General features: G+C 39.4%; 1 long non-coding RNA gene across 5 annotated transcripts in view; it reads left to right on the top strand.

Annotated features, from left to right (window-relative positions):
* Positions 1 to 10,449: 10,449 nt before the first annotated feature.
* The window catches only part of LOC134759563 (uncharacterized), a 53,839-nt gene continuing 36,690 nt past the window's right edge, over positions 10,450 to 27,598 (top strand). For 3 of the 5 annotated variants that reach the window (XR_010135917.1, XR_010135916.1, XR_010135914.1), the window contains exon 1: positions 10,461 to 10,662. This is a non-coding gene — a long non-coding RNA (uncharacterized LOC134759563). Of the gene's footprint in view, positions 10,663 to 27,598 lie in introns of all 5 variants that reach the window. The other 2 variants (XR_010135915.1, XR_010135913.1) reach the window with 1 other exon arrangement.

The raw sequence follows: 27,598 nt of genomic DNA on the forward strand, positions 1-27,598 counted from the left end.
GCATGGTTGAAGCAACGTTTCTCTATGTTTTTTTGTTTTTTTTATGGCTTAGTAGCTTATTTATTTTTTATTGCTGAATAATATTCCATTGTAAGGACACACCACAGCTTGTTTTCCATTCATTCATTGAAGGACCTCCAGGTTTGGGCAGGTGCTGTGTAGTCTTTTGCGTGCAGGTTTTTGTATGGATGTAAGTTTTCAACATAATTGATAAATACCTGGGAACTTGATTGGTATAGTAAGAGCTAGATTGTATGGTAAGACTGTGTTTAGTTTTCTAAGAAACTTCCAAGCTTTTTTACAGGGTGGCTTTGCCATTTTGCATCACCAAAGGCAATACATGAGGGCTCCCTCTGCCCCACATTCTCCCCAGTATTGTCAGGTTTTTTTTGGACTCCAAGCATTCTAATAAGTGGCTAGTGGTTTCTCATTGTTTTAATTTACAATCCCTTAATGACATATATGCTGAACGTATTTTTGTATGTTTATTTTCCACCTGTACATCTTCTTTGGTGAGATGTTTGTTCAGATGTTTTGCCCATTTTTTTTTTTTTTTGTTTTAAAAGGATACAGTATTTTAAAATCTTTGTATACAGTATTTTGGATAACATTTCTTTAGCAGATATGTCTTTTGCTAATATTTTCTCCCAGTCTGGGGTTTGTCTTTTCATTCCTTTAACAATGTCTTTTGCAGATTAGCTTTTAAATTTTGATTAGAAGTGATCTATTTTTCAGTGTCATGGTTGGCTTGGGATAACCTTTGAATACAGGAAGTGCCTGGTTTTGAAAACTCTGGGAAAAAGGCGACCAGTATGTTGCTACCCATGTTTTTCCTGTTGGCTGGTCTCAGAAACCCACACAGTATTTTAAGTACACAGAAGAACAGAAGGTTTTGCTAAATCTTACAATTGAAGCTCAGCAGGAAACTAAATTCCCAAATGGCAAATACATAACTGATGGTTAATTTTATGCCCTATCAAGTCTTTTTTTTCCCTAATAATTTAGCTGTGTGGTCATATGAAGTGAAACCAGATAATTTAATTTGTGTTCTCAAAATTTGGATCACTTTGGCTTTTAAAGTAGTTATTAGAAGGGAACACTGTATACCTTTTCTTTTAGAACAATTATTATTGTTTATTTGAGGATGGACTTCAGTGATTTTTTGCTAAAGAAGATACCCAATTGCTATAGGGTCACTGTGCAGCCCCCTTTCATACAGTCAAAACTTCTTTTTGTGGCAAAAAATTCATACATTCAAAACTTCTTTTTATGGCAAAAACATGTTCTTCACAATTTGGCTATAACTTTCCTTCCCAAGATTATCAATTCCATTTCCACTCTCCTCACAGATGTATGTGATAATACTCAAAGTTCTCAGTTAAACTTTGGACCTTTGCATGTGCTTTCTGTTGCTTGAAATGCCCCTTCCATCCCAATCTTTGCTTTTCCTGGAAAGTCCTACTTATCCTTCAAGGCCCATTTCAATGATCACTTCAGATCAGAGGAGGCACTTTGCTTCCTTATAGAACTCAACCCTACATCTATTGAGCTCCGAGCATGATATGGTTTGGTCGTGTCCCCACCCAAGTCTCATCTTGAATTGTAGCTTCCATAATTTCCATGTGTCATGGGAGGGACTTGGTGGGAGGTAATTGAATCATGGGGACAGGTCTTTCCCATGCTGTTCTTGTGGTAATAAGTCTATGAGATCTGATGGTTTTGTAAAGGGGAGTTCCCCTGCACATACCCTCTTGCCTGTCACCATGTAAGACATGTTTGCTTCTCTTTCCAGCATGATTTGCTGAGGCCTACGCAGGCCTGCAGAGCTAACTATGTGTCAATTAAACCTCTTTCCTTTATAAATTACCCAGTATCGGGTATATCTTTATTAGCAGCATGATAATAGACTAATACAGAGCCCTTTCCATAGTAATTGTTTACTCCTTAAGACTTTCTCCTGGAGAGAAAGTTCCTGAAAGGAGGGAACATTTTTTTCTTTACATTTTTGCCTCTGCAGCATCTATTATGATGTTTGACTCATAGTAGCTATTCACAATGGTAGCTGGAATATCACAGATAGGAGAACTCTCTCCTGCAATCCCTACCTATTTCTAGGGAAGCATCTGGTTGTGCTAATGACTCATGAAAACTTTGTGACTGCCAATCACAGCAGAAACAAAATCTTTCCCAATGTTTACTGCTTTTATGTGCTTGAAGGAAAGAGGATGGATTATTTTTCCCTTTCTGCTGGTTATTTAACAGATGTTATTCAGGTTGCACATGGATGTCACATTACATGCAAACCATACCAGTTGTTTAACATTGGATAATCTTAAAAGGCAAAAGAAGAAACTGTAAATAATGGCCTTCTCTAGGGATCTTCGTATTTTTTGGTGATATGCTGCTATGTAATAAAGAAATAAATTTTCTTTGGGATAAAGTAAGTAGGGGAGAAGATTCCTTCTTGATGAATTCTTTTATTGTTAATACATGTTCTTCTAAGCCTAACATTAACCTTGTGTTTTACTATAATATCCTGAAGATACATGTGACTTCAGTCCTGGCTGACTCATAGTATAGGATTTGATTTGTATAAATATTGACTCAACAGTTATTTGTTAAGTCAACTCAATAGGTATTTATTGAGTCATTGATTCATATAGTTATTTATTGATTTGATAACCTATAAATAGGTTTTTATTGAGCAATCAAAGAGAAAAATGAATAAATTAATGAATTCAGGGGAGTTTGTCCAATCCTAATCCTTTCTAAATAAGTGTGGCAAAATTATTTTTAGCACTTTTTTCAAGGTTTTTTGTGACGTCAGATAGGATTAGAAAAAAAGAAGATGAACAGTCTTGCATATTCAACCACGTATTGTAGATTAACTTTCATGTACAATAATGAGGGTGAGTCAGCAAGGCCACTGCATTGGCTGTACTCATTCATGGAGTGTGCATTGAGTTCCATATCTCATCTCTGTTCAGTCTTACAATTCTGAAGGAATCTGGAGGTTGACACATGGTCACTACCCCCAGAGCTAACAATTTAGCCATATGGAAAATTAAATGACTTATGAGACACATAGAAAACTATCACAGGAATGAGTTGGAGGTAGGAATTATGGAAAATAATCTGAATGGCACTGTCCCAATCCTATACATTGTCCATTTGACCCAGGTTCATTGTTGACCATTTATCTTCTTGTTTATTTATTCAATCACCTGTTCATTCATTAAACAATTATGTATTGACCACTAGTATATTTCAGGTACCTTACTAGATACAAGGGCATAACAGTAAGTAAAAACATATGCCATTTTTGGCAGTAAATGAAAAGCTTTACCAGTATCTGTTAAATCACAATTCTGGCAAAAACTGCAAAGAGCAAGGCAGCAATAAAGCCAAAGAGTATGGCATATTTATGTTTTTTTAAAAAATTATTTTTAATTTTTATTGGTACATAGTAGGTGGATATATTTATGGAGTACATGAGATATTTGATAAAGGAATACAAGGCATAGTAATCACATCAGGGTAAATGAGTATCCATCACCTCAAGCATTTATCATTTCTTTGTGTTACAAATATTTCCATTATACTCTTTTTCTATTTTTTTATTTTTTTATTTTTTACTATTATTATTATTATACTTTAGGTTTTATGGTACATGTGTACAATGTGCAGGTAAGTTACATACGTATACATGTGCCATGCAGGTGCGCTGCACCCACTAACTCGTCATCTAGCATTAGGTGTATCTCCCAATGCTATCCCTCCCCCCTCCCCCCACCCCACAACAGTCCCCGAAGTGTGATGTTCCCCTTCCTGTGTCCATGTGTTCTCATTGTTCAATTCCCACCTATGAGTGAGAATATGCGGTGTTTGGTTTTTTGTTCTTGCGATAGTTTACTGAGAATGATGATTTCCAATTTCATCCATGTCCCTACAAAGGACAGGAACTCATCATTTTTTATGGCTGCATAGTATTCCATGGTGTATATGTGCCACATTTTCTTAATCCAGTCTATCATTGTTGGACATTTGGGTTGGCTCCAAGTCTTTGCTATTGTGAATAATGCCGCAATAAACATACGTGTGCATGTGTCTTTATAGCAGCATGATTTATAGTCCTTTGGGTATAGACCCAGTAATGGGATGGCTGGGTCAAATGGAATTTCTAGTTCTAGATCCCTGAGGAATCGCCACACTGACTTCCACAAGGGTTGAACTAGTTTACAGTCCCACCAACAGTGTAAAAGTGTTCCTATTTCTCCACATCCTCTCCAGCACCTGTTGTTTCCTGACTTTTTAATGATTGCCATTCTAACTGGTGTGAGATGGTATCTCATTGTGGTTTTGATTTGCATTTCTCTGATGGCCAGTGATGGTGAGCATTTTTTCATGTGTTTTTTGGCTGCATAAATGTCTTCTTTTGAGAAGTGTCTGTTCATGTCCTTCACTCACTTTTTGATGGGGTTGTTTGTTTTCTTCTTGTAAATTTGTTGGAGTTCATTGTAGATTCTGGATATTAGCCCTTTGTCAGATGAGTAGGTTGCGAAAATTTTCTCCCATTCTGTAGGTTGCCATTATACTCTTTTAGTTATTTTAGAATGTGTAATAAATTCTCATTGTAATAAATTCTCATTGTCCTGTATGCTGCCTCGAGCATTGTAGCTACTTAAAAGACCTTAGGGATTGATTAGAACAAGTTTTGGAAGCACTGCAGTATATTCCATCAATAAATGGAAAATTCCATTTACTTTTCCCGGTACCTACCCAACCATATTCTTTTAATGCTTGTTGACTATCTAATTGTAAATGAATAGGTCCTTATTTTTTCTTTAAGAGTCTTTAGTTATTTATGAAGACATAACCTTCAAGTTTGGTCAGAACATTTAAGTTTGGCTCATATTGAGACAGACTCAAATCCTCATTTCTAGGCTCCTTGACCATTTCCACTTTCCACAAAACCATGTCATATTACAGGTAGTGTGTTGTGGGAGGAGGAATGTGGATTTACAGTTTGGCCTGGATATTTGCTAACTCTGGGAACTTGGTACAGGTTAGCTGCCCTATCGCTTACCTTTATGAGAATCATTTGAGACTATGTGATGCAAACATAGATATATAATTATTACATTAAACATTAATCATCATTTTCTGAACACACAGCAATAATGGGTTGGGGAAAGATAAACAAGAAGTTTTCAAAAAACAGAATCAGCAAAAAAAGTGTGTTGATTTTAATTCATTTTATTATTTTAAGTTATATTTGAAAAGAGTTTACAGTAAAATAGTTCTATAATACTTGTTACTAAAAACAGCACTCTTCTATCTACTTCTTCATATTTTTCCCTTTCCAAAGGCAGCTACTTTCAGTTCTGTTAGCTGATTATTTTGGTTTTTACTTTCATGTTTCCAAATAACATTCTTGAGTTGGTATTTAAATTAAAAAAAAATTCGTCATTTTATATTTACTTCACCTCTGGAAAATTAGTTAAATAAAAAAATCCTTCCCTTTCCCGGAACATGGGAATATTCCATATTCCCATGCATATGCTTCCCATTTTACCGTTTTCCTAATATAGTTGTGTTTTACTTAGATCAATATGCAGGGTTTAGAGATTAATGACTAAATAATTGCTATTTGTAGCAGAGCTCCATAGCAAATTCTAACTCTTTTTTATTATAAAACTCGTATTATAGTTATAAGTCATCTTGCTTTTATATATGTTAGTTTTCAGTGTATTGATCAGGAATTTAACCTCAAAATCTTTGCCGATTGCCTAACTCTTATACAGAATTCAGACTCATCAGCTATTTTCTCATTTTTTTTCTCCCTATGCCCGTCTGGGAGCCTTTGGACCTACTCCCATGTGGACAGGGTGCTTCGTATTGCTTGTTGTGTGGCTATCATCCCAAGATATCTTCTAACTGTTATCCTGGGAATCGAAGTCATGTCTTTTCTATGGTGAATTTTCTTTTTTCCTCTATTTCATGTCAATCTAGCATCAAGATATGAGTCAATTCACATGACAGAAGTTGTTAATCTCTTGCGCAAAGTTCACCTTGGGTCTAAATGACTCTGGATGATTCCTTAGAGCAGCTGTGTTGAACCAGCATCCAGGGTGACTTTCTTTCTTTTCTTTTTTTTTTTTGTGTGTGTGTGTGTGTGTGTGTGTGTTTGTGTCTTTGTTGTACAGTTCTGAGTTTTGACAAGTAATAGAGCCATGGAACCAACACCACAAATACGAAACAGAATAGTCACAACCTTCCCCCAATTCTCTTGTCTCCTACCTGTTTGAGAGCTAAACCCTCTTACATTCTTTCTTCCTTGTGATAATGACTTTCATAGTGTGGTGCAACCAAATTGACTTGCAAGTTTCTGTGATTGTGGAGGCAGGAGAAGGGAACATAGAGCATCGTGCACCCACATTTAAGTGCTTCAGTCTAGAAGTAGCCAAAGCAAATTATTGAGCAAAGCAAACACATGGCCATGCCTAACTGCAGGGTGTGGAGAAACGTGCACTTTGAAAGAGAGGAAAACAGGAAATATGGGGTAGCCCCATATTACTGAACTCCTCTTGCCTCGCTTCAGATTCTTACTGTCTCTTCTCTTTCTTAATTAACCCTGCCACACTGTGATGACAAGTTCTGTGAGTACTCTGACCAGCTTCACAAGGAAGCAGTCCAGTAACACCTAAGGTTGGGCCTGCACTGCATGCCACTTGCTTCTGGTCTTGAGCATCTTGGTCATCTGAATGGCAGATACTCCTGGAACCCACTAGATGCTCATACATGTGCCCCCTGGAAGGGCAGGAGAGTTAGTTGCCTGGGGGGAAATTTGACCAAGAGCAAACAGGAATGAAACCACAAATGCTTCATTATTTTCTGGACAGGTGTTCTGAAAAATCTCTCTTCCTCTTTCCTTGACTTTTTTTCTATGAAACTCACTCTTATTCTCCGGATCATACCTCATAATTACACACTACTCATCTCTGGCTATTCTTTCTGGATAACATGGGCTAAGACACATTGTCTTCTACTTTCTTGCTATTCTGCCTTGTTGTATCGGAGGAAAGGTGGTTCCTAAGAGAAAGTTCATGGGGGGTAAATTTTTTGTAAACTTGATGGCTGAAAACATGTTTATTTTACTCTAACTATTGATGAGAATTTGACTTTATATGGAATTCAAGATTGGAAACAATTTTCCTTTAGAATCCTGAAGGCATTGTTTCATTACCTTCTAGCTTTCAGCTATTGAGAAATCTAAAATCAATTTCTAACTCTCTTATGTAACTTGATTTTTATGTTTACATTTCTGAAGATTTTTGGATCATCTCTTTGTCTCAATCTGAAATTCATAAATTTGTGTTTTGGTGGGTCTATCATTCATTGTGCTGGGCATTCAATTCTCTTGGATTATTTTATTGCTGATTTTCATCATTGTTTTCTCTCTGGAAGTCTTATCACTCAGATACTGAACCTTCTAAACTTGGCCCTTAATTTGCTAATTGCTTGTGTGTCTTATTCATTTGATTCCTTTGTATATATGCTGGAAGTTTTCTTCAACTTTATCTTCCAAATCATCTATTGAACTTTTCATTTCTGTTATAGTTTTATATTTCTCAGATCCTTTGTCTCTTTCTTTTTGAATTTTTAAAAATATGCCTCTGTTCTTCTTTAGTGTTAGCAATATTTTTTCCTATCTATGCCAGCATGCTGGGAATCAAGTGACAATGAGATATGGAGTTGTGGATGGGTCCTTAGCATCCGATATGCCTTTCTTCCCCCGACTCCTCTGTTCTCAGTACAGGGTTAACCAACTAATCATGATCTGGTATGCTCTACTCCAGAGAATATCTGCATTTAACTCTTTGCAGGGTAGGAGGGAGATAGTGACCCATTTGCTCAGAGTGAGGGAGGGGATCTGAGCCTCTGACTCTTCCTTTTCCAGACTTTCAATCCTTTGTATGTTTGCTACTGGCTTTAGCCCTCCTTCCAAAGGACTTGTTTTGCCAGTTTCTGAGGTTTTGAGAAATTATTTGGTGAAAATCTGGTTAGTTCTCAGCTTTTTCTCACTCTGTCTTGAAATGCAGTTTCTGAGGTCTGCTATCATTTATCACTGGTCCATCTGCTCCCCGCTTCCAAAGTGTTATGGCCACAATCACTGCCATCATCCCTGTTCTTGAAGGTTATAACTTCAAAATATCTCTTTACTGTCATTTTAGTTGGCTTTTAAGATAATGTAAAAATAGAGGATTATGTCCAATCAGCCAGCCTTATACAGAAGTCTTCAGATGGTCTATTTTATGAATTTATATTTTCATAATGCAATAACACCAAACATACAGCCAGCAAATTACTTTTTGGAAGATGCAAATATCTTGAAAATTCTAGTTGATGTTTAACTCACTAGTGTAGTAATATATACTAAAATTGCCGAATATTTAGCCATTCCACAGAATTAAAATTGGACATTTTATGAAGTTTTGTAATGAAACTGCAGATTTCATCAGATGAGAAGGATTTGGGGTGTCAAGCACTATTGACATTTTGGGCTGGATAATTCGCTATTGTGGGGAGCCATCTTGTACATTGAACGTGTTTGGCACTAGCATGCCAGTAGCACCCCTAAGTTGGCACCACCAGAAAAAGTCTCCAGACACTGCCAAAATTCTCTGTTTGAGACCTGTTGTGGTATGATATAATGCTGGAATCAGAAAAACCTTTTCTTTAAAGGGCCAGATAGTAAATATTTTCAGCCTAGTGACATGGTCTTTGTTGTTGGGCAGCCACTCAAATTAGCTCTTTTAGCTTGAAAGAAACCATAGATGATAATATGTAGAAAATAATAGGCATGACTGTGTTTCAATAAAACTTTATAAAAACAGGCAGCAGATCATATTTGACTCACAGATTATAGCTTGCCAACCCCTGATATTGTATAAAGATCGAGGATTTTACAGACAGTTGGTTTAAGCCACTTACTAGCTACACAATCTCAAGTAAACTTAATAAAAATAATAATGTCTATTACTGGGGTTGTAGTGGGGACCAGATGGAACCTTAAATGTGAAAGTTTCTGACATATAGTAATATGATTCACCTTTTCTGGTCCTTGACAAAAGGGTTGTAATGAAAACAGTGTTAACGCCCATCAGAAACCCCTTGTGTGGTAATCAAATATTCCTTTCTTCTTCACCAGACAGTGAGTTCCGTAAGCAAATGAATTATAGTCATCTTTGTATGCCTTTGGTCCAATCAGTGCCTGGCACAGTGTTGTTTATTGCATTCTGTTGAACTCAATGCAATTTTATCTCGTATTTATATTGGTATTGGTTCTTAGAAGAAACACATCTTGATTAGACTTTTTAAAAGAAAATCTTTGCTTCTAACACTAATAGAAGTATTTTTGCCAATTTATAGATCAAATAGTTTCACAGATACTTGTAAAAAACATTTTGTACTTTGCCACAACCTCCAAAGAGCTATAATGAGCATTTTCTATTATGTGTATGCTACTAGAAGCATGAAAACATAATGATATAATTTTTATATTAGAATTGATTATCTTTTAACACATTAAAACAAAACCATGTACTGCGTATTGTTACTACATACATTTTCAAAACCTGACCCTTCCTTTAGAGTCTAAGAATCTACTGAAAATATTTGTAGTACCTTTTTTTCTGATGAAATCTATACAATTAAATCAATTTTAATTCTTCAGAAGGATTAATGTATGCAGGCAGACTTAATGTTCTGCATATTATAGGCAAGCTGAATGATTCAAAAATACTAATAATAAAACTGGGCCAAGTGTTTGGAATCCCAGAACTATTGCTGGATTTCAATTCTTATGCTTTCCCTCATGTCAAATGAAGGTGTGGAATGTGAAGAATTTAGGATATTGTCAAGCCTTAGAACAAGTGAGTCACTTTACCCTGAAACAACTTTAGAGGACAGTTTTGGGGAGAGATTGCTAATTCTAGGGAATATTAAGGGAGCTATGTTCTGTCTTGAAAATGAAGAAAAAAATGTTGGATATTCCAAAGAAACTGTAATATCTCTAAATTCCCAAAAGTGGAAACAAGTTTTGGTATTGATCACTTCTACCTGTTGCTTTCTTGAGGTCTTCAGAAAAGGAGAAGTATAAGCAACACTAGGTGTAAGAAATGAATGACACCAAAGCCAAACTCACAGCAGAGCAATCACCCACCGTGCAGGGAGGATCCAAACTCAGGTTAGGAGCTGTGGGTAAGCCGACAGCTGCTCAGCATCAATATTCTGGGCATACTAAAGTACTACTGGGAAAAAAAATCAGAAGTGTGCTATATTTCCCCATGATAATCTGTACAGAGACAGTGGAATGACTGATATGGTTTGGTTCTGTGTCTCCACCCAAATCTCATCTTGTAGCTCCCATAATTCCCATGTGTTGTGGGAGGAACCCTGTGGGAGATAATTAAATCATGGGGGCGGATTTTTCCTGTGCTGTTCTCCTGACAGCGAATAAGTCTCTTGACATCTGATAGCTTTAAAAACGGGAGTTTGCCTGCGGAATCTCTCTCTTTGCCTGCCGCTATCCAAGTAGATTTGACTTGCTCCTCGTTGCCTTCTGCCATGATTGTGAGGCTTCCTCAGCCACGTGGAACTGTGAGTTCTCCATTAAACCTCTTCCTTTTTAAATTGCCCAGTCTCTGGTATGTCTTTATCAGCAGCATTAAAACAGACTAATACAGTGACCCACTGAAAATTAACCTCTTTTATTCTTCCCTCCTTCCCTCTTTCCCCTCTTCTCTCTCTCCTTCCCCCCTCCCTCCCCCTTCCCCCTCCCTCCCCCTAGCCTCCCTTCCCCCCACCCTCCCTCCCCCTTTCCTCCCTGCCCCCCTTTCCCCCCTTCCTCCCCCTTCCCTCCCTTCCCCCTTCCCCCTTCCCCCTCCCCACTTCCCCCTTCACTCCCTCCCCCCTTCTCCCCTCCCTCCCTCCCCCTTCCCCCTTTCCCCCTTCCCCCCTTCGTCCCTCTCTTCCTCCCTCCCTTCCTCACTTCCTTTTTCTTTTCCTTCCTTCCTTTCTTTTTTTTTCTTTTTTTCTGTAGTGATATTCCTGTATCTTTAGAGCTTCAGTAGGAATAGAAGTTATTTCTTTTACTGTTCCATGTAGAATGCATAGACCTTTGTGATCTTAATGTCCAGGACCATCAAGCATTTCCTATGACGTATAAGGCTCTATTATGGGAAGCAATAGTGGACTTAATGCTTTTTGTTTGGAAGTAGGGTAAGGAAAGTGGCTTGGCCATGAGGTAGAACAGCAGATGCAGTGATGTACTACCAAGATACCATCAGACTTCTCACCCTCATCCCCAGGACCAACGCTGCTGACTGATTACCCTTGATTGACTCTCCAGGAATTGCCCTTGACTGAGGGAAGCTGCCTCTCCCAAGGACCTGAGGACACTTCATTTACCAAATAATAATCAATGTACTAATGAGAGAGGCACCAGAATTTTTTAACAAGTACAAAGCAGATTGTCCTCTGTAGACCACCACTGATGGAGGGAGATGCTGTTATAGAATTGGGTTCCCTGAAAGCAATGTGGATGATGGGATTTTGTAAGAATAGATACTAGCTGAAGATATTTAACTGGCAAAAGCAAAGTGGGTACATTTATTACAATGAAGAGCAATGTTCTAGTAGAACCAGGGAGCCTGACCTAAAAAGAGCTATGTAGATGACGAATAGAACATGGTGTTCCTTGGGACAGTGTTATGGCTTGAATGTGTCCCTCAAAGTTCGTGTGTTAGAAACTTAATATTTAATGCAGTGGCACGGAGAGGTGGGACTTTTATGGGGCGATTGGGTCAGGAGTGCTCTGCCCTTATGAATGGATTAATGCACTAATGCATATTCCTTTGCTCTTCTGCATGCCACCATGGTATGATGTAGCAAGAAATCCCTCAGTAGAAAGATCCTGGCCCCTCAACCTTGGACTTCCTAGCCTCTAGAACCATAAGAAACAAATCTCTTAGTTTTAAAAATCATCCAGTCTCAAGTATTCTGTTATAGCAGCATGGAACAAACTAAGACTGACAGGATAAAAAGGTCAGCCAGCAAGAATATTGCTTGGTCTATACAAGAAAAGAAAACAAGAACGTATGATTGGTAGACAGAAGCCAACTGCTCTAATAAAAAAGTCATAATCTTTTGACCAGTTCTCTAACTCAGAACCCATTGGTAAGAGGGAGATGTTGGGTCCTCACAAGGATAAACTCTGCAACATCATGGCAAATATTCTCAGTAGTGATTATTCCAAGCCTTCCTCAAAGATATCTACAACCATTTATTCAAATTCTCATATATTGAAGTGATATGGTTTGGCTGCATCTCCACTCAAATCTCATCTTGAATTCCCATATGTTGTAGGGGGGACCCGGTGGGAGGTAATTGAATCATCAGGGCAGGTCTTTCCCTTGCTGTTCTTGTGATAGTGAGGAAGTCTGATGAGATCTGATGGATACCATAAGGGGGAGTTTTCCTGCACAAACTCTCTTTGCCTGCTGCCATCCACATAAGGTGTGACTTGCCCCTCCTTGCCTTCTGCCATGATTGTGAGGCCTCCCCAGCCATGTGGAACTGTAAGTCCAATTAAACCTCTTTCTTTTGTAAATTGCCCAGTCTTGGGTATGTCTTTCTCAGCAGCATGTAAACAGACTAATACATGAAGGTAGGGGAATATCAAAGCATTTTAAAGATATTTCAATATAGGATCTGAGTTGTCAGGAAAGAGTGAGGACATTTGAGAACCAAGCAATAAAGTGATTTTTGGCCCAGGTCTTCTGGCTCACAGGTCTTCTGAGTCCATAACCAGAGGGTCCCTGAATAAATAAATGGCATGGATGTACTTGGTAGTTTGAAGGACACCAATGTTGGTTCCTTATCATGTTGGCTGTGATTGACCAAATAACATGAAAAGGTATCAGCTTTGAGTGGGACACAGAGCAGCCAGGACAGGGCTCTGCAGCAGGTCCAGGCTGTGATCAAAGCATATTATCCAGCAAAAGCTATAGTACTAGAGGTACATGTAGTGGGAAAAGGCACTTGTGATGCTTAGCTGGTTGGTCAAGGGCTGGAAGGGAAACAATTGGCGATAAAGGATCTGGGGAAGATTCATCATTCTTTGAGGAAACCAAGTGGCTACTTGGTAGGAATTTCATAAGATTGGACCCCTTACCCCTGGAAGTGGAAAATATCTATTCTGATAGGAGTAGACTGATGTTTTGGGTATGGGTTTGCTTTTCCTGCTCACAGGACTTTAGCCAGCAGCATTGAAAGCTTAGATAGTTTGATCCATAATATTGCATCAGACCAAGAGACCTACATCACAGTAAAAGGGAATGTGGCAGTAGGCACTTGGTCATGGAATCCACTGGTCCTGTTTTAAACCATAAAGTCTGATGACCCGATAGAGTGATAGAATGGTCCTTTGAAGGCCAAGATGAGGTACCAGAGTAGGGATGATACCCCAAGGGAAGGGTAGCCCTCTTCTAGGCCGCAGTATATACTCACAATGAGTATCATTTATATGGTGCTGTGCCCCAAAGATGAGGAATATTTGGTCCAGGACCAAGGGGTGGTGGTAGTAGTGGCTTTGCCTATCATCACATCTAGCGATTCCTTGGGGAATTTGTTGCTTCCACAACTCTAGGCTCTGTAGGGTCTTGAAATTCCTGAGCCATTGAGAAGGAGCACTTCCGCCCTCTCAGTAGCTGTTCCACTGAGGACACAGTGAAAATCTCATTATGCTTTATGCCTTGGCTGCCTGCAAATTACTTTGAGATGCTTGTGCCAAAAGACTAGCAGGCAAGAAACAGAGTTACCATTCTGGAAGGAATAATTGACTCTGATCATCCAAAAAAGATAAGACCACTTTTACATAATGAAGGCAGGAAGAATTTGTTTGGCACCAGATGATTCACTGGGGCAAGTCTTGGCACACCCTTACTCATTTTGATAGAGCAGTCATCGCTCGGTATTTTGAGGGCACTGGTTCCAGGACCTCCGTGCATAGCAAAGTCTGAGGATGTTCAAACCCCTTGTACAAAATGCCATAGTATTTGCATATAACCTATACACATCTTCCCATATATTTTAAATAATCTCTAAACTACTTATAATACATAATACAATATAAATGTTATGGAAATAGTTGTTATACTGTAGTTTTTATTTGTACTATTTTCATTGAATTTTTTTTTTTTTTGAGACGGAGTCTCACTCTGTCACCCAGGCTGGAGTGCAGTGGCACAATCTCGGCTCACTGCAAGCTCCACCTCCCAGGTTCATGCCATTCTCCTGCCTCAGCCTCCCGAGTAGCTGGGACTATAGGCACCCACCAACGTGCCTGGCTAATTTTTTGTATTTTTTAGTAGAGACGGGGTTTCACCGTGTTAGCCAGGATGGTCTCAATCTGCTGACCTCGTGATCTGCCCGCCTCGGCCTCCCAAAGTGCTGGGATTGCAGGCATGAGCCACTGTGCCCGGCCTTTCATTGTATTTTTAATTTTTCTTCTACAGATAGTTTGATCTGCAGTAGTTTGAATCTGAGGATGCTGAGCCTGTGGATAAGGAGGGCCTACTCTTCTTGGACAAATGTCCTGTGTCAGAAGAGTGTGGTAAACAGAAGCTCAGCTCCTTCAAGGATGACAGTCTTGGTTACCCCACCAGGTGAGTTACCAAGACCAGAAAATGTACTAATGAAAGAAGACAGGAGTCTGGAATGGGCACTATAGGAGAGAAAAGAGGCGTACCAGTTGCAGTTTAAAAATCAGCTTCAGTGGTGACAATTGAAATTTGTCCCATTAACTTTCCTCCTGTAAGTTTCTCTAGGAAAAGAGACCAAAGCCAGGGAGCAGTCATTTTCAGATGGGATTAACGCAGTGCAAGAGGCAAGCAGATTGTGGAAGATTAGAAGATAATGGATACTATTATCCCATCCAGATTCCTCTTCAGGACCAAGGACTCATTTTCCAGCTGGCAGGAATGTTAGCTACTGATGGCCGTGGCTGAGTTCCTTTTCAGGAATTATCCTCCACTTGAGGGCAATTGCTTTGTTCAGTGTTACACTCCTTCCATAGTGGCAGCCCACACTGGTTGATGTGGGGTACAAAGTCCTGGACCTTGTCTTAGATGGGATAGTTCTATTCCAGCTCCAGAACTCCTCATAGGATTGGCTGAGGTCTCCTCTGCAACTGGATCACAGTTCAACTTTTTCTTCTGCCCAGTCCTGCTTCTCTCATCTGTTGCCAGTTTTATTCATGAGTGTGTTTCCCAATAAACCCCCTGCATGCAAATCTCAGAGTCTGTTTCCCAGAGAACACAGCCTATGATGGCTAGTGAAAGAAACTTTTATATGTATTTGGAATAAGCCTTCGGAAGTATATACATGTTAGCTACCTCTACCCTAAGTGAGTATGAGTGACTAATGCTATCCAGTTATGGGTGAAGGAAAAACTGTAAAATGGAATGTAGTTCCAAAGAGTCAAAATGATTTGTTATTCTCAGGAAAATCCCTTCATTTGATCATGAATAAAGATGAATAGAATTTTCAGAATAGGAAACCCCTTAAAATAGAAGGTAAATAGCTAATAAAGAATATTGGATTAGAAGAGCACAAAAATATGAACCTGCCTGAGTCGCCAATGTGTCGTTTGGCTTAGGGAATAGTTTATGAACCCAGGAGTGAAATACAGAGGAGGGGGCTGCAAGGGCTCTGATGGTAGATGTGCAGTCCCAAGGTATCCAGAGCTCGGTCAGCACCTGTCCCCTTCCCACAAAGCCCTGGGATTTCCCTGAGAGTAATTCCTCCTCTGTCCCTGAGCATTTGCTGTAGGAAGAAGGGGAAATCCTGGCACCTGCCTCCCAGGGCTGCTGTCAGCATTAGGTGCCAGATCCCTCTTCTACCTCTTTGCTGGCAGGTGGATGGGCACACATCCAACCCTGACCAAACTGACTGCTGGCTAGGGCTCTGAAGCTGAAGTGTGAAACATGAGGAAATGGGGACAGTAGGAAGTCCTGCCACCATCCATGAAGACGGCAAGGAGGGCAATCGTGCTCATGATGACTGTCCCCAAGTGATGCTGCTTTGTCCATGTTATATTCACCTCCCATGCCCCAGGCATAGTCTTCCATCATTTCTATGAGATTCCAACAGGCTTCCAGTAAGTACTATGCCTTACTTAAGATGGTCAGAGTTGGTTTTCATTGCTTACAACTAATTATCTTGGCTTACTCGGTTACCTACCATCCTGCCATTCCCTAAAAGGCTGAGTTACCATGAAAGAGAACACAGGCATGTTCATGCTCCTTTTCCTTGCTCCCTGCCAGAACTAGAATATCAAAATCTGTAGGAAGGGAGAAAACTCAACCATTAGATATTTGATTAATGGTTTAATCCATGGTAGAGATCAGCATATACAATATGAGAAGGTGACAGGTATCTATGCTTATGGATGTGAACTTCCAGATTTCAAAGACTTAAGAAGAAGACACTAAAACCATTTTGTGTATATTGAGTTTGAGGTCTAGAAGAATCTGAGGACATAGACTCATTTCAGAATCATAAGGAACATGGTTGTTTCAGAAGATGGGGCCCAATTGCTGTTGAGTTTTGGGTATTGAATACATCCCTGATGACAGCTTACTTATCATTTGTCTCCTTCTCATAAAAGAGTACAAAACATGCAAAAATGCTTTTGGTTTCTGTTTTTGTAATTGTTTGCAAGCTGTTGAAATAGTAATTTACTGTATTTTATTTTCTGTTTGGAGATGCTCCACCTTCTTTGAAACATTTTCTACATTGTTCTTTGTTATCGAATACTAGGAAATAATGCCTGTTCTGAAGCCGCATTTCTATCCCATTAGAGATCACTGGAGGAGTCTATTTCCTAAGGAAGCAGGCAGGGATGGGGAGTAGGCAGAATGTGCTAAGAAATATGTTCCACGCTGTGTTTCACCTACACAAATGGAGAACAAGAAAAGCCCTCCTCCTCAGAAGCATTACTGCAGTTCTGTCTGGATTTATTCCACCTCCTTGCTTCAGAGTTCTATAACTGGGACAATCAGGTTTATAGTCTGTTTTTTTGGTTTTTTTTTTTAGACAGAGTCTTGCTGTGTCACCCAGGCTGGAATGCAGTGGCACGATCTTGGCTCACTGCAACCTCTGCCTCCTGGGTTCAAGCAATTTTCCTGCCTCAGCCTCCTGAGCAGCTGGGACTACAGGCACACGCTGCCATGCCCAGCTAATTTTTTGTATTTTAGTAGAGACGGGGTTTCTCCATGTTACCCAGGCTGGTCTCGAACTCCTGAGCTCAGGCAATCTGCCCCACTTGGCCTCCCAAGGTGCTGGGATTACAGGTGTGAGCTACCACACCTGGCCCTATAGTCTTTTAAATACAGATCATGTAGAAAGAGTCAGATTATTTTCAAATACAATGGTGCCATCTGGCCACAGGGATCTTAGAGACCAACATTGTCAAAAGGTTCCTTTTCTTCTTTGGTTTCTATATTTAGTATCCACCCTAAGTAAGCTGGGAATAAGTATAGGTGATTAAGTCATTCCCACTCAGAAGCCACTTCGTGTGAGCATTAGAGTTACCACCGGGTGGAAGGCACTTTCACCTTTCTGAATACCAAGGGCAACAATGAACTCACAGGACCTCTGTCTATCTATCAGGATTATTTTAAAAACTTGACATTAAAGGGATATTTCTGTTTTCTTGAGTTTAGCTAATATTGTGGGATGATTGGGATCGTGCCATTTCCATCACGATTCAGTTTTGACATTAGGTGCCCTAATTAGTCTATGTGTCTGATTTTTTTCTATCCCTAGCCAAAAAGTATAGTTCACAATACCTGGAATCACAATCCCTGCAGCTTTCCACAGGAGGACAGGAATGCCTCACATATAAAGAGCTTCCAAAGTCCTGGCCTCTGAGCTTTGAGAAAGAAGACTGACTCTCCAGGAAGATCACTTCTAGAACCAGTGCAGAATAATTACAACTAGAGGGACTGTGCTGATGTAGCGGAAAGGGGAGGCAGACAGAGAAGAGACAGAGAGACAAATAGAGAGACACACTGTGGGGCTGGGAGAGACAGAGAGAAATGGGAGAGAGAGATAGAGACACAGAGAAGGGGAAAGAGACAGAGAAAGGAGAAAGTGAGATAGAGACACAAAGAGAGAGGTGGTGGGGGCAGAATTAGGTTTTCCTCTTATTCTTCATAAATTTTCTTAGCCCAGCCCAGCAGGATATTCTAGGTAGTTTATCCGAATACTTTTTTACAAAGGAAACATTATTAATCCCAAATCATAAATAAGGAAAAAGCGGAGATTCTAAGGTGATGCTGCTAGGGTGGGGTGCTCAGAGCACACACCTTCTTCCTCTTTCTTGGTAGTTTCTCAGACGGCTGCTCAAGCTACTTGGGCACTGTAAAAGCCTAGAAGCTCTAAAAAAACTGAAAAATTATGCTCTGATTAAGTAATAATATCATATGTTTGAAATCCTAATAGCTACATTCTTTGAAAAGTTTAGACAGAGGGAACCTCCTGGGAGATCTGGCTTGAGAAGAGCCAGCAATTTCTGCCTCATGGGGCCCTGCTAGGCACCCTTTCTCCTATTTTTGTTTATCACTTCCACATTGGAATTATTTCTTTGGCACTATTGCTATTATGGGCTTCCGTTAGGAAAACAAAACTTTATCTCAGATGATCACCATATTCAAATTGAACCTATCATTGCATGCCCAGTGCTCACTTTTTCATGGCACAGATAGAAATGGGGTAGATCAGTTCCACCAGCAAAGCTGAGCGTAGGTGAGACTGTGATTTATAGACTGTGATTCTGTGAGATCAGACAGTAGACAGAGAGGTATTGATGTGGGGAGAGGTATGAAATATTTTCTTAACTTTATCAGGAGATACTACCTATGACAGCAGATTCTGCAGCTATGATGGGGCATCCTGTGTAACTAAATGCCAAAGGAAGACATGCAGATAACTTCCATTAAGAAAAAACAACAACAGCAGCAACAAACAACAACAACAACAACAACAACAACCAACAAACACCATGGTAGCACATACACTAGGCTTTCACTGCATCATGACTTTTTGGAGGACCAGCTGGCTGTCATTTCCAAGTGTCAAATGGAATTAAAGGACATTAGTGAATGAATTTGTCACTGATGCCTAAATAGTATAATACTGGGTGTGTAATGTGGAAAAACATGAATAAAGAGAAGCTCTGCTAAAAATGTAGGAGGTTAGATGGCATGCCATATAGTTATCAAAAATGTCAATCCACGGGTTTATTAGATTTGGGGTAGGAGTACTTCTTTCCAATCCTGTTTTAATATTCTGTCTTTATTCCTTAAAAACAGTTATCAAATTTGTTTCCTTGTGTCTCCCTTTATTGATTACAAATGTTCCCAATTGTTAAGACCATGGAAAATGGCAACAAACTATCAATTCTTCATGTTAACAAGCACCACATTTACTCCAAAAGTTTATGAAGAATAGGAAAATAAGAATCACACACAGATGATTTAAATCATGCAGTTTATAAAGATATAGAGAAACAGGCTTTGGCTAGGGTGCAAGTTGCTTGGATTTGAATTTAATTTAAAGATGGACAGTTTTTCTACAGGATAGGCATTTTGTCTTCCTGAAGCCAGAATAGATTCCATCCAGATGCTTCATGTTTGTGCCCTGAGAGCAAACATTACATGGGAACTGAGCTGAAGGAGCTGAACAAAGCAGCCTTATAAATTCTAAATTTGGGTGATTGCATCATTGAAGTCCTAAGCATACTAAGAGTCAAATCCAGCTTTTATTTTTATTGAGCATTTGCAACTAATTCCCACTGATCAAAGACAACTTAGTCCTCGTTTTTTCCTATTTTTCTTTTTGGCAAATAAATAGTACTCTGGAAGGATGACATGGGAATCACTCTTCTTTCCAACAGGCATACAAATCCGCTGTTGCAAGGAGAAAGTGGAATGGGGAAAAGCAATGCATTTCGAGAATTCATTAAGTGGCTGAATTCATTAAGTGCTGGAAGGAGATAATTTAGATCTTTTTTGTTAACACAATAATTTGCAACTGTATAATTATCAGGTTTTGCTTTAGTCTGGGACAAAATCTGATATTTGTACTTCAATGAAAATTACCTACCACTTACACTGACAAAAATTTGAGCTTCTTAGTTGTGGTTATTGGTAAGATGTGGGGTTACAGAATCTCTACTTTTCTTTTTCCTAATTAGGTTTTTTATAGTCTGGGGGGGAGGGTTTTACAGTCTGATGTGGCCCAGAGGGAGATGGTGCCTATCTAAGGCATGCAACTTAAGAAAAAGCTTAAGCTTGAAGTTGGAGCAAAGAAGCGCAGATCTTATTCCTGGTCATCTCAGGGCTTTCTTTATTTAGCTATAAAATAGTGAGGACACTATCACTGTGATGAGCCCAGGGACAAATCCATGTATTTGGGGGTCCAGGAATTATACAATTTGAGAGGCCATCTCTAAGAACAAGAATACAAATATTATGAATTCTAAGTTGGGTATAAGGTGTTGAAATGGGCTCTTGCAATTTGAGGGCCCTGAAGCTTAAGTGTTATTAAAGGTAAATCCACCTCTGTGTGTGCTAATATCACTGGGAGGAAAGAAAGCAGACTCTCATAGGTTGTCCCCACAATCCATAAAAGAACTGCTAGCTGTGCTGGCTGGTCTGCCTTTGAGAGGGAGGTGGCAAGGTCTTCTGAGCAACTGGAGAGGGTGGAAGCAGATGTCTGTCTGCTGGCAAGTGAAGGCTGTTTGTAAGAATTATTAGGTGTTGTCCCAGCCTAAGCCTCCACTGATAAGGCATCCTCTGTTTTGTAAACATGATTACTCGTAGGTCCAAGTTTCCTAGGGGGGGATGATTATGTGTTTGGAACCACTGTGTTTCAGAAAGTCGTAAACTACATCATGCAACTCTCACAGCAGCCCTCGGAGTGTTTTCAACTTCATTTTATAGATTTGGAAACTGAAGTATCAAAAGCTTAAGTGATTTGATCACCATCAAGGGCCAATAAAGAATGCGGACCTCAGCTTGTAGCTCTGAAGTCTATGCTCTGCTCACCCAACTCTTGCAGAAGAGTTCTTAAGGGCTGCAGCCTGAAGGAGTTGTAGGTAGTTTGAGCTCTCTGAGTGGTCTCACTGGCAAGCTGTTCAGTCAAAGTGACACCCCACTTCTTGGGACAATGGCCCAGACACGATTACAACACGAAGGACTGTGCCCTCTCTTATGGTTTGACAGCTGGTCACTGGAATGAAAACATTTCCTCTGCTTCAGGCTCAGGGAAGTCCTGACCTGGAAAGATGTTAACAAGAGAGACTTTTAGAGTAGCAAATAACCATAAAGTGGTGACAGTAACTTTCTTGTAGGAATATATTCTAGAGGTTATCCTCATTCTGATGCTGTTCATGGAGTCCACTTCATGAATTCCCAAACAGGTGAGATTCCCTGGGCAATAATTATGAGTGTTGGGCCGTACTAGACATGGTGACGGATAGGAAGGAAGAGGTGTCTTGCTAGATATGTAGTAGTAAAAAGCTAACTAGGATCCAATTTCATTTGGGTGCCTAAGTTTCTTAAGAACCTGCTCAAACCTTTGGAAGAGATTTTGATGTTTTAAACATGAAGAAATGATAAATGTTTCAGGTGATGGATATCTCAATTACCCTGATTTGATCATGACACATTGTGTGCATGTATCAAAAATCATATGTACCCCATAAATATGTACAACTATATGGATCAATTAAAAAAAACTTGGGCAGGAACGGAGTCCTCTTACTCACAGATTAAACTCTATAAATTTCATATTTAGAAACATGATCTGCTCTGATTGTGACCAGCATGTATTTGTTATGCTCTAGATCCATGGTTATTGAATACGTGTTTCTTCTTCTTTGAAACCATTAAGAACCACAGAGGTTACCTCCCCCTAAGGTGGGATGTTTTTAAAGGCAGTTAAGTGGACGCTTTTGAGGTGAAGGCTTGTGTAAAGGAGGCAGCTCTGGCTCCTTCAGAGCCTCCCTCCAAGCCTGGTAATCAAACCAAACCCACTCCCATTTCTGTGACTGTGCTTAGGAGCTTGGAAACAATAACTGTGCAGGGGCAGGTTTGGAATACATTGAAATAGGCCTGTCAAGTCTATACAGGAGGCGATGGAGTATCCACTGACATCATGTAATCAAAAGGAAAAAATTACACTGTGTTTCTTTCCTGGGAAAAATAGACTTCAACTTAGCAAGCCATATTTCATGCTCCTTGAACAGAACTGCAATTCCTTCCTTTATTTACTCATGGAGCACCTATTTAACTACATAGTGGTGACTTACGAATAATCAAAGTGTGGGACTGTTGGTGTGTTTTAAAGATATCAGCTCTGGTGAATCAGATAAAATCCCACCCATCTCAGCAGGTACTAACTTGTTTAAGAAAACCAGCCGTCAACAGGAAAGAAACTCAGAGGGCTTACCAAGTTAATCATTCCTTTGGCAGGCCCTGAGAAATTTACTGCTTCATCTTTTAGTGAAATGCTGGGTAAATGCAGAAAGTCAGCTGCCTTCCATCAACTGGGAATCAATTATGAGGCTGATTGGGGTGTTTGTTTTTTCAGTTACTCAAACAGATCGAGATGCATGGAATGGCAGAAACCTTAAGGCCTTCACTAAAGGAGCACACAGTGTAGCGATACAGGTGAGAAGGTTCTGAGCAGCAATGAAGGGCTGGGGAAAGCCTGGATTCTCTTCTCTCTTTAGACTGCAGGAGGGTCAGTCTCCCTCTGATCTGCTGACCTGAAGATCCTTATCTTCTGGTGGCTGCCACTGAGTTTTCACCTAGGGCATTACCTGGCAGGGTTACAGGCATCACTATTACAGAAATTCACTCCCTGCCTTTGCCCTCCCTTGAACTTCCAGCCTCTCCTAGAAAAACCTTCGCTGCATTACTGTTAATTTCAGGTGTGCAATGAAAATGCCAAATACATAGTTTATGGGACAATGCTGATATTGTTTCTAAATAGACTTTTCATTCACCTGGGAATTCACAAGGCCTTTGTTCTGCAAGCCCCCAATATTATCAGCTTATTGTTAGATTGCCTAACAGTCAGCATTTTTCTGGAAGGCATTTTAAAAGCGTACATCCTTGGCCAGTGCAAAAGGGTATTTTTGTGCTACAGATATATTTTATAAACAAGTTAATTATGAAGTATAACACACCTACAAAAAAGGGTAAGACAGTGCCATAGATATTAGGTAGTCCAGGAAGCTTTCTGACAGGGAGATTAAATAGACTTGTCATAAATGTACTAGCCAAGGGCTGTTTTACGTTTTGCTTTTGTCGCAGTGGAGGGGGCGGTTGGTGGGAAGGGATGAGGGGATGTAAGTTTCACTCTGATGATGTAGTCTATGAATGAAAATCAGGCCTTCCTCAAGCCTGGTATTTCCAAATTTGTGGAATACTTCATGAATCAGGATGGCAGGCTTCTCATCTAGGAAGACAACCAGACCCAAATCACAGGCAAACACAAGCACACAGGGCACTTTCTCTGTGCACCATACTCATGGATAAAATCGACTTATGAAGAATGATTTTTAGGTCAAAGAGAAGTTACAGGAAACAATGAAAAAGAAGGTGGATGTATTATGGTTCAAAAGGTTTGCATTAAAAATGTTAAATAGCAATGTTTAATGGGAAGCGTTAATAATGTGGCATTTAAGAGCATATACTCTGGGGTCAGAATGCTTGATTTAGGATCCAAGTTCTACCACTTTCTAGCTACATGACATTGAAGGATTGGTTTATTGTCTAAACCTTAGACCCCTTTAGTCTTTAGTTGTCTAATGGGGATAGTAATACTCCTATCACATAAGGACAGTTACATATTGGTCATCCATATAAAATCATAGTACAGTGGCTGGCACATAGGAAAAACTCAATAGATATAAGCTGCTGCTACTGCTACTGCTACCATTGCTAACACTGTTGGGCTTCTCAGAGCCTTCACTCTGCCAATGAGTGCTATAGGTCTGTAGAAGAGACCTGTACAGTTCAGCCTGTTCAACATTTACTTAACCACTAATGCTTTTTCTGCAGAACATCTGGTTGGAGTCAGGGTTTTTGGAATACCGTTTTGTAAACATTGTGACAGATATATCTCCAAGAGCCCCTGGCTCCTACTCTTTAACATTTAGTAGAGAAATCTCTCTCACTTCTGTCTACTTAATCAAACTCTTCATTCTAATAAGTGCAACTGCAGTTCCTTTTCCAACCCAACCCTGATCTCCCCACCCGGTGCTTGGGTTCTTTCTCTTGATTCAGTTGGCCCGTATCACTTGCATTGTATTGTGTCTTGGACTTTTTGTCTTGATGTCCTCAGTGTTTTAATGGATTTCTTGCCATACTAAACTTGTCTTCTTTGATTTTATTTTACATAGGAAGTGTTCAGTTTTATAACCTTTCATTGACAATTATTAGATCCACTGGGCTCCCCTCAATTTCTACTAGAATGTAGGTTTCATCAATATTTGAAGTCTTGCATTGGATCTTGATTTCCCACTTAGGTAAGTCTCAAGCTCACTCATCACTTCCTACCTTTAACACTAGAGGAGCTAGTGTTGCTGGCCTTTAGTCCAAATGTAGTAAGTTACCCCTCCTTCTGATGTCCTTCCTAACCCATGAAACAATTGCCTGGATTTGTATTTCCCTTTTCATTACATTTCTTTTCTTTGAAGTCAATATTTCATTCTGTTTCTTGGGAATATGTTCGTCTCTCCTTTAAAACAATTTATTTTGTTTCTGTATATCATGTAGTGAGGCTTTGGTTTAACAACATTTTATTGACCATTATTTGATCTATTGCACCTAAAAATTTTGCCTGCGGGTGGAGAACTGGTTACAAAAATAGATGTGATAGTTTGTTGAAGAGATTCAGAACAAAGGCTCTGGCATTAAGATAATCTGGCTTCTGTTCCATCATTTGTTAGCTATGTGACCTTGGGCAAGTTACTTAAACTCTCGCTCCTGAAGTTTTCCCATGTATAAAAAGGGATCACTTCATAAAGTTGCTGTTTATATTAAAGAAGACAATGGAAGTGTGTCTTTTAGCAAAGTGTTTTGTACCCAATAAAGCTCATAGACATTGTCTGTAATTAAAACACATTTTCTGCTTTCTTGAATCTCGCCATCTGGAGTAGAAGCAGAAGGGGCTTTGTGAAGGAGAAAGGATTTGAGCGGGAAGTTGCAGGATGTATAAAGGGAAGTCTGGAAAGACTTTTTCCACTGGGGGCACCGTGGGAGATGAGATTGGCACAATGGATAGGAACCGAGTAATGGGGGCATTTGAATCCCAAATTATGAAATTCTGTAGGCATCAGGGAGTCACTGGACATCTTGTAACAAAATGGTAATATGTATAGTTTTTTGTTTCAGGATGCTAACTTTGGGAATAGTCAGGAGTAGGGATGGGAACAGAGAGACAATTGAAGCAAAGAGACCAATTAAGAGATTAAGTTCCACCATTCTTTCTTTTTTCTTGTTTCTATTTCCCCTGGTTCTTTCTTTTTATATAATAGGATTTTTTCATGCAACTTCCACTGATGATCGTTGATGAGACTCTCCTTGGACTTCTTAATCTTCCTCCATCAGACTAGATCTATTTGGTTTACTTCACCCCCAGGAATGCATTCAAGAACAAAATAGATTGTACATTGTATGTTTTATTTATAAACCTCAATTCCCTTAACTGCTGACCACTACCATGATATTGCTTCAGAGATTTTCTCTGTCTCTCCTTTTGCTTCCAGTTGGTGCTACATGTTCTCAGTTTAGTACCCAGTTCCAGTGGTGAGGGCTATATTCATTCTCAAAATGGAATAATAATGATAAGAGAGATTCAGATAACTGTCAGCCTCTTGATACAATAGGGGCATAACCTTGGGGAAGCAAAGCTGGCTGCTCTGTTCTAGAATCTTCTGAAACAATAACCCTGTTTACACTAGATGCAGTTGTATGATGCAAACTTTCAATCCAGTGAGATGCACAGCAGTGTGTACTGATGACCTTACAGGTGCTTGTCAGAACCTTCCTATTAAACTTTCAGTCTGCTGAAAATAGAGCACCAATACCTCTGGGTACCTCACTTTTGAAAAACAAACTAAACCATCAGATAAGACCATGGGGACTTGGGCTTTATCTAATGCTACACACTCTTTTTAAAATTGATTCACTTTTCTGTCAACCCAATATGTCCATGAAATAGCCTATCTGCTGCTACAAGAACAATTATTATTCTGCCTGAGGTGATTCGTATGGTCTCAAGGCCCTGCAAACATCCATCTATACTGAGATGGATTGGAGATAAAGCAGACATGGGCTGGCACTTCAGCAGATACCCATTGTCAGACATGTCACACGGTGACAGCTGGAGAATTGCCCCATGGCCTTATGGGAAAGCATAATTCCCAGTTTCCGACAGGTCAGTATGCATGGGAACAGTCTCAATTTTTTTTGGAGACAGGTACCATAAAGGTCCAAAGGCCTTCAAATCTGAGTTGTCCAAATTTTCAAACTGACAGACCTAAAGTCTGTAAGCAAACAGAGAAGTCCCCATGAACATTTCAGTTCACTTAGGCTGTATCTTTCCCCATAATCTAATTCCATGTTGCAATTAGATGTAATTCAAGATATACATAATTGCAATTCATTCAGAAGAGATTTATTTTTTGAGAGGTTCAAAATGAGAAAATGGGTATATTCCTTTATAGGTTTCATTGATGCAAAGTGGATTTAAATAAATCCACATATATGTATACCCTGCCATGACTGATTTACCCAAAGTAAAATGTACTGTTGACTTTTGTAGAAATTTACATCCTAAGATATTCTCAAACTAATATTAATCACATTAATGGTGTCATTATCTGAAAGTGGAAATATTATTTCAGTAGCCATTTCGTAATTTCTGTTTATAATTCTAGTCAATGTTTGGTCTTCTAAGACAAAATAAGTGTTTATAAGTCTGAACTAGATGTATTTCTATTTTATAGTTACAAATTAGTTCCCAGTGATCCATGAGGTCATCTCAGGTAAATGTAACAGACCCCTAAGGGACAACGTAATACATTTCCTAGCAGGGAAATAAGTATTAACATCTGAAGCCATGAGAATAGAGACATTTATATTTTTAAAGGAAAACAGACACAAGAAATTTCAATCCTCTCACGAAAATGATTCTCAACAAAATTATATTCTATTCCTTACCAGAGTCACTGAAGGATATCTACATGGGATAACTGGAATAACCACTCAAAACATTAAAAATAAAGGTGGATGTTGTTCAATCAAAATGTTTATTTTGTTTATGAGTCAACTAGATTATTTCAGCAAAATAAAAAGCAATACTAATTGTTTGAATTCAATTCCAATTTAGTCAGAATTATCATTCACACAGACTTATATTTTCATACAAACCATAAAAATGAAGAATTGTGTTT

This window comes from Pongo abelii, chromosome 11 (assembly GCF_028885655.2).
Source record: "Pongo abelii isolate AG06213 chromosome 11, NHGRI_mPonAbe1-v2.0_pri, whole genome shotgun sequence".
NCBI lineage: Eukaryota > Metazoa > Chordata > Mammalia > Primates > Hominidae > Pongo > Pongo abelii.